The sequence below is a fragment of the Rhinolophus sinicus genome, linkage group LG02 (assembly GCF_036562045.2).
Source record: "Rhinolophus sinicus isolate RSC01 linkage group LG02, ASM3656204v1, whole genome shotgun sequence".
NCBI classification, from domain to species: Eukaryota; Metazoa; Chordata; class Mammalia; order Chiroptera; family Rhinolophidae; genus Rhinolophus; species Rhinolophus sinicus.
The window spans coordinates 25798172-25805000 of NC_133752.1; the positions used below are offsets into that span (position 1 = coordinate 25798172).

General features: G+C 39.4%; 1 long non-coding RNA gene across 1 annotated transcript in view; it reads right to left on the minus strand.

Annotated features, from left to right (window-relative positions):
- Positions 1–1057: 1057 nt before the first annotated feature.
- Positions 1058–6829, minus strand: part of LOC109452750 (uncharacterized) — a 12678-nt gene continuing 6906 nt past the window's right edge. Inside the window, exon 3 of the long non-coding RNA XR_012492914.1 lies at positions 1058–1194. This is a non-coding gene — a long non-coding RNA (uncharacterized LOC109452750). The remainder of the gene's footprint in view (positions 1195–6829) is intronic.

Consider the following 6829-nt stretch of genomic DNA (forward strand, 5'->3'; position numbering starts at 1 on the left):
TTTATTCCAAACTACCAAATCATTTGTCCTGTAGGGTTTCCTGCAGCTTGGATTTTGCTAATTGCTTCCTTGTGGTGTATTTAACATGTTTCTCTGTACCTTATATTTCCTGCAAAGTGGTAGAAAAGATGGAGAAGCATGATCTAATTCAGGTTTGATTTTTTTTTCTTTTGGCAAGAATACTTGATTGGGGAAGGGGGAGGAGGGATGGCACTCACACTATGTTTAGTTGTTTTCCAAGTTTACTTGTTTTCTTAGTTATCACCAGCCAGTTTGCCCACTCTTGCTCTGTACTGCATAATAAAGAGAAAATCAGGTAACTGGCAGTGGGATTCAGTTAAAAAGAGATAGGGTTCAATATGACCAGAATCACACACAATACTGCAAGACTGCTGGAGGCAGGCCTCCCACAGAAGGGGGCAGGAGGAGCCGATGAACAGTTTCAGACAGGATTTGTAACTTATGTCAACCTTGTTGAAAGAGTACCTGCTGTGCCCAGAGAGCACTCTTGCCCTCCAGTGGTTTAAAGAAAGTGATTTGTCACACCTTTAGGTTCTTAATGATGGCTTTGAATTGATTACTTGCCTGTTCTAGAACAAAATTACATTTTTTTTGTGTCGAGTTATAAAGACCAACAAACAAGAGGAGCAATGTGAATAGGTGCAAGAATTGATGAAGGGACCTGATGAAGGCTTTACTTGAGTGGACTGGCCCCACGGTGGACATAATCACAAGTCAGAGGAAATGTGATGTTTGACGATCTTCCTTCAGATGGTGTGTACTGTGGTGTGCAACCCGGAATCAGAACCACAATCTTGTTGATAAGATAGCAAGAGATTTAAATGAGGACGAGTTTGTGCTGCTGCTTGAAAAGGATGGTCTCATTTGACATCCACAATGTATGGGGTCATAATATGCACTTAGCACCTTCTGTGAAAAGGATGCTGGACAGAATTGTGTGATGCCATGAAATTTACCCCAGAGTATGCATTTTTGTGGCACGCAACAAACATCAATTTCACAAAGCAAGACAAAAACGATTCTGAAGTTTGTGAAGTCACACAGGGTCAGTGTTGTTCTCTAGCACCTAGTCTCTCATCAGGATCATCTCTGTCATCATAACAAAAATAAGATTGCTTCATTGAGAATCACCAGTTTGCAGCACAAGCCAGAAACTGGCTGATGAGTGGAAACCTAAAAGAATAGAGAAATACAGTTACAGTGGCATGAACTGAACTTGTGGATGAAACAGACCCTGAGCTCATGGGCAAGGTATACTTTTTTTCTTTTTTTTTTTTGAGACTCTTGACAAATCACTATAATGAAAGAAATAGTGACTAGGCCATTTTCTGAATAGAGAATGGATGAAGTTGAAATAGTATGCATTTGTTCACAAATGGTAGCACACAGTACATACTGTTCTCCATGTGCCTTTCAGTTCCCTAGTTAGAAGGACATTTAAGTTCCCAATTCCTTGCTAATATAACAGCAATGAATAACACTGTGTATATGTCATTTTACCTCTCGTTCTTGTATACTGCAAATGGTATTTTTAACAGCTAAAATACCTCCTTGTTGAAAGCACAGCATGAGATGATCTGTGAGAACACATTATAAATTGCAACGTGTTCAGCATTACTATCATTGGATAAATGAACAAATTAGATTTATAAACAGTGTTTCATAGTTCAACCATTTACTGTTTGCAGTTCTGTGTTAGGAAACCAGTATCTTTTTGCTGCCCTCATTTCCCAGATGTTGACAATAATTTTTTTTTGACAGTAATTTTTAAAGAGAAAAAAATTAATATTTCTAGGTTGTGCTCACTACCATCATCGAGGTTAAAATTGTGGGCTCCATAGCTATGTTTATTGTAGATAATTATAAAAATGTAAAAAATCAATGAAAGTAATCATCCTTGTTCCCACCGGTAAAGTTGAAATTAAAGAAGTAGCAAGTGTTTCTGACAATCCGGGGTGTCTTCGTAGGGGAGAGTAAGTCTGCTCCAAACAGCTTTGGAGAAATAATGTTTTAATAAGAGTATTTTAAAAGTCCAGTTGACACACATCATGGTATATAAATGCTTTGTGTTTGCCTTGTTCCATGATGCAGCATCTGCTGTATTGTTAAGAACTCTAATACAGGGCCCACGTGGCACCAGTCTAGCCTCCTCTTAAAGAAGTGGTGAAATAGGCCACGTGGATGGGGACAAAATTGCATAGCAATACTCAGAGCCTCCTCTCTCCTTGCTGAGTCAATGTGGCAGTTTAGCCTCTGTCTTCTCATCTCTATTAAAATTGTACTCTCAAAAAACCTTTTAATTGCTCACTTTTCTCAGACCACATTCTCCCTGACTTTTTAGGACCTGTTAACTTGAAATCAAAGGTTTTCCAAAGGTTCTGTGCATAGAATCCAGAGAGTCAATGAACTTGGAGAGGAAATTTAAAAGTATTTGAAAGTTACTTTTAACAGTTCTAGCCAAAATTTGGATCTCCCTTTAATTAAGAATGTAGGCAACAAACCACAAAAGTATTATCAGACCCCATGATTTTGTCACCAATGGAAATCACCGATTTTCGTGTCACATTTCAGTTGTCACAGGTATCTCAGATTATCATATATACTCATCACTACTGAAAATCATGTTCATTGTTAGACCCATCTTGTTATTTAGTGTGTTAGTAACAAAGCACATCTTAACCTTATCGGACATGTGGTAGGGAACTGTTTTCCTCCTTTCTGCAAGCGCCTTTTCATTTTGTTGATGGTTTTTTTTGCTGTGCAGGTTTTTTAGTTTAATGTAGTAGTTTTTATATTTTTTAATGATTGAAAAAACATTTTTTAAATATTTCATGCCTTATGACAATTTATGAAATTCAGATTTTAGTGTCAACATTCACTAGAACAAAGCCACACTCATTTGTCTACATATTGTTTATGGCTACTTTGCACTACAATGACAGAATTGAAAGTTGGGAAGGAGACTGAGTGGCCTGCAGAGGCTAAAATGTTTCGTAATCAGCCTTTATTAAAAGTTTGTTGGGGGCCGGCCCAGTGGCTCAGGCGATTAGAGCTCCGTGCTCCTAACTCCGAAGGCTGCCGGTCCGATTCCCACATGGGCCAGTGGGCTCTCAACCACAAGATTGCCAGTTCAACTCCTCGAGTCCCACAAGGGATGGTGGGCTCTGCCCCCTGCAACTAAGATTGAACACGGCACCTTGAGCTGAGCTGCCGCTGAGCTCCCGGATGGCTCAGGTGGTTGGAGCGTGTCCTCTCAACCACAAGGTTGCCAGTTCGACTCCTGCAAGGGATGGTGGGCTGTGCCCCCTGCAACTAGCAACGGCAAGTGGACCTGGAGCTGAGCTGCTCCCTCCACAACTAAGACTGAAAGGACAACAACTTGAAGCTGAACGGCACCCTCCACAACTAAGATTGAAAGGACAACAACTTGACTTGGAAAAAAGTCCTGGAAGTACACAGTGTTCCCCAGTAAAAAAAAAATCCCCAATAAAGTCCTGTTCCCCTTCCCCAATTAAAAAAAAAAAAAAATCTTAAAAAAAAAGTTTGTTGACTTTTAGAATTAGAAGAGTGGAAGTGTCCTGAGGACAGTGACAATGGCTCCTATATCTTTACATCACTTTAGTGCTGAGTTCAAGGCCACAGAAAGAATCAACAAATCTCTACTGGTTGAAAGACTCTACTAAGCCCTTTGTAGTACATACCTGCCAGTTTGGGAATCTTGGTAAATTTTACCTCCCCCTTAATTTTATCTCTAAGCTGCACATTCAAGGACTGACATTCCTTTTCCTTGAATGATAGAACTTCATCTTACATTTTATATTTAGCAACAGGAAAATGAGAAGAAGGCCGAATGACTCTAGCTCAGCTTTGCTGTTAAAGGAAATAACTAAGTAATGAGGCATGCTCTCACTACATGCTGCGGCACAACATGAATTATTATGCAATAGGAAACGTGGTCAGAAGGAGACTAGCCTGCAGCACATTTCTTCCATATGTGCTGATCATTGGAACCTTGATTCATTTCAATGGATGCTCCCCCAAACTAAAGGGTCAGAAAGTCCCAGCCAAAGCTCAGCTCTACCACTGAACACCTTGCAGCAAGGAAGGTTATCCTGAAAGCCAAGGACTCCCTTTATGTCTTCTTAAAAAACAAAACAACTCTGTACAATAGCACCCTCAAAAACAGTATTAAAAAGCAGTAACATGGCACAGAGGAAAAGAATTAGAAGCAGAACATCTAGGTTAAAATTCCAATTTTTGCCCCACAAGTCTTCTGCCTTACGAAAACTCAAACTCTCTAAGCTTAATTTTCTTAATGTATATAATGACAGAAGTAGGGGAAAAACCTCTAAGGGCTATTGAGAGGATTAATAAGATGGGACATGTCGATTATAAAGCACTATACACTTGCAAGTAACATTCCAGGTAAGGATGAGTAAGAACATTTGATGCAGTGTGGAGCTGGAGGCCATGCCAAAGTTGGAATGTTCTTTGCTTTCTATAAGCCCCTCTTTTCCTTCCTTCTTTCCTTGCTCCCTTCCTTCCTTCCTTCCTTCTTCCTTCTTTCATGTCTGCCACATTTCCAGAAATGATGCTTAAATGAATGCTTAAATGCTGCTTGCATGCATACAAGGCAACAAAAATATTTAAAAATAAGAAAATAGGACTAAAGAAAGAGAAAGGTGAGGTAAAATGAAGCTAGGAGTAAGGTAATAACCAATGCTTTCTGAACCACTAAATTTTCCTAACAATGAAAACTGACAGACATGCAATCATGTTCTTCTGCCAGGTAAAGACGTTAAAAAACAAAAATAAAACATGCCAACTAAGGCTCCTACCATTGACCCTCACCATAATTTCATTAAAAAAACTTTCTTTTGTTAACACCTACAAAGTGGGAAAAACGTGATCTCAGAATACAGGGTAGTCCAGTTTAGTTTTACGAAATTACATGTTGTTATTCATATTTTGTCTTGGATGGAGAAATAAAAACTGGCACAAGCTGGCAGTGGCTTAGAAAGGGCACTTGTGAATCAATGACTTAGTACACAAAATGACCTCAATACTTGCCAAACAATGGATCCCAAATCTGACCTTTGACCCAGTAGGCAGTACAAGGATGGAGATACCACCAGTTCCTCACGGAGAGAAAAGTGATTCCTAGTAGAGCCCTAAGAGACCTTTTTCCCAATTCTTAAAAGGACATTGTGTTAGATATTAAACAATATCCCCAAAATGAATAGGACATTTTTATAAAATGTTCCCCCAATATGAGTGAATGAGATGTCAAAGTACAATTCAATAAAAAATTTTTGTGGATGCATTTCAGGCAAACAGCTCTCACTTGGGTTGGTCTGATACAGGAACTGAATTTAGGGGATCCAGAGTCTAGGGGACAAGTTGGACTGTATATCTTTTAGACAGTTCTTTGAAACGACATTTTTCTCAACCAAGCTTTTGACATCGTATGGATGAGCAATCAGTTCCATGATTTTACAATTCATTTGTAGTATATCTGGGAATGAGATCCTGTATTGACAGTTAAACAAGGAGTCTCATGCTTTGACATTCAGCTCACCCAGGGTGAAGGACTGACATATCTCTTAGGGCAGTTGAGAAACCCCATAAGGGTCCAAGGGGTAAACAGGGGGACCTAGGAAGCTTCTAATCTAAGGGAGGTACCATATAGACATTCCATGAACTCACAAATGTCATGCGTTACAAACTAGTTTCATTCATTCCATATTTATTGGATGCCCACTGTGTGTTAGGTTCTATTCTATGCATTGGAGACACAGCAATGAACAAAACAGAAAAAAATCTTTCCTCCTAGAGGAGAGGGAAAGAAATGGATGACAAATGATATGCAAGTTACTAACATAGTATGTTAGAGGGCGATAAATACGATGGAGAAATACGAGTATAAATTAAGAAAAGGGGACAAGAAGTGTGTGTAGCAGTGGTTTCTATTTTCAAAAAGTTGGTCAGAGAAAGCCTCAGGGAGAAGGTGATATTTAAACAAAGACCTAAAGAAATCGAAGTAGGGGGCAATATGGACATCTGAAGGAAGAGTGTGCTTGGCAGAGGGAATACTGAAAGCAAGGGTCCTGGGACAGGAGTGTGCCCGGCAGCTTCGAGTAACAGCAAGGCCAGTGAAGTTTGAGCAGCCTGAACCCCAATACTACTAGCATGAAATACATAGTGGTGTGGGGGTAGGGAAGGGGTCCCATAGGACCCTATAAACCATTATAAGTGCACTTGAAAAGAATGTATATTCTGTTGTTTTGGGGTGAAATGCTCTAAAAATATCGGTTAGATCCAACTGGTCTAATGCATCATTTAAGGCCACTATTTCTATATTGATTTTCTGTCTGGAAGACCTGTCCCTTGTTGTCAGAGGTGTGTTGAAGTCCCCTACTATGATAGTGTTACTGTTGATCTCTGTCTTTATGTCGGTAAACATCTGTTTTCTATATTTAGGTGCTCCTATGTTGGGTGCATAGATGTTTATTAGGGTTATGTCTTGTTGATCGATCCCTTTATTATTATGTAGTGCCCTTCTTTGCCTTTTGTTATAGTCTTTGTTTTAAAGTCTATTTTGTCCAATATAAGTATTGCTACCCCAGCTGTTTTCTCATTTCATTTGCATGAAATATCTTATTCCATACCTTTACTTTCAGTCTGTGTGTTTCTTTTGATCTGAGGTGGGTCTCTTGTAAACAGCATATGCATCAGTCTTGCTTTCTTATCCTCTCAGCTACCCCATGTCTCTTGATTGGAGCATTTAATCCATTTACATTTAAAGGGA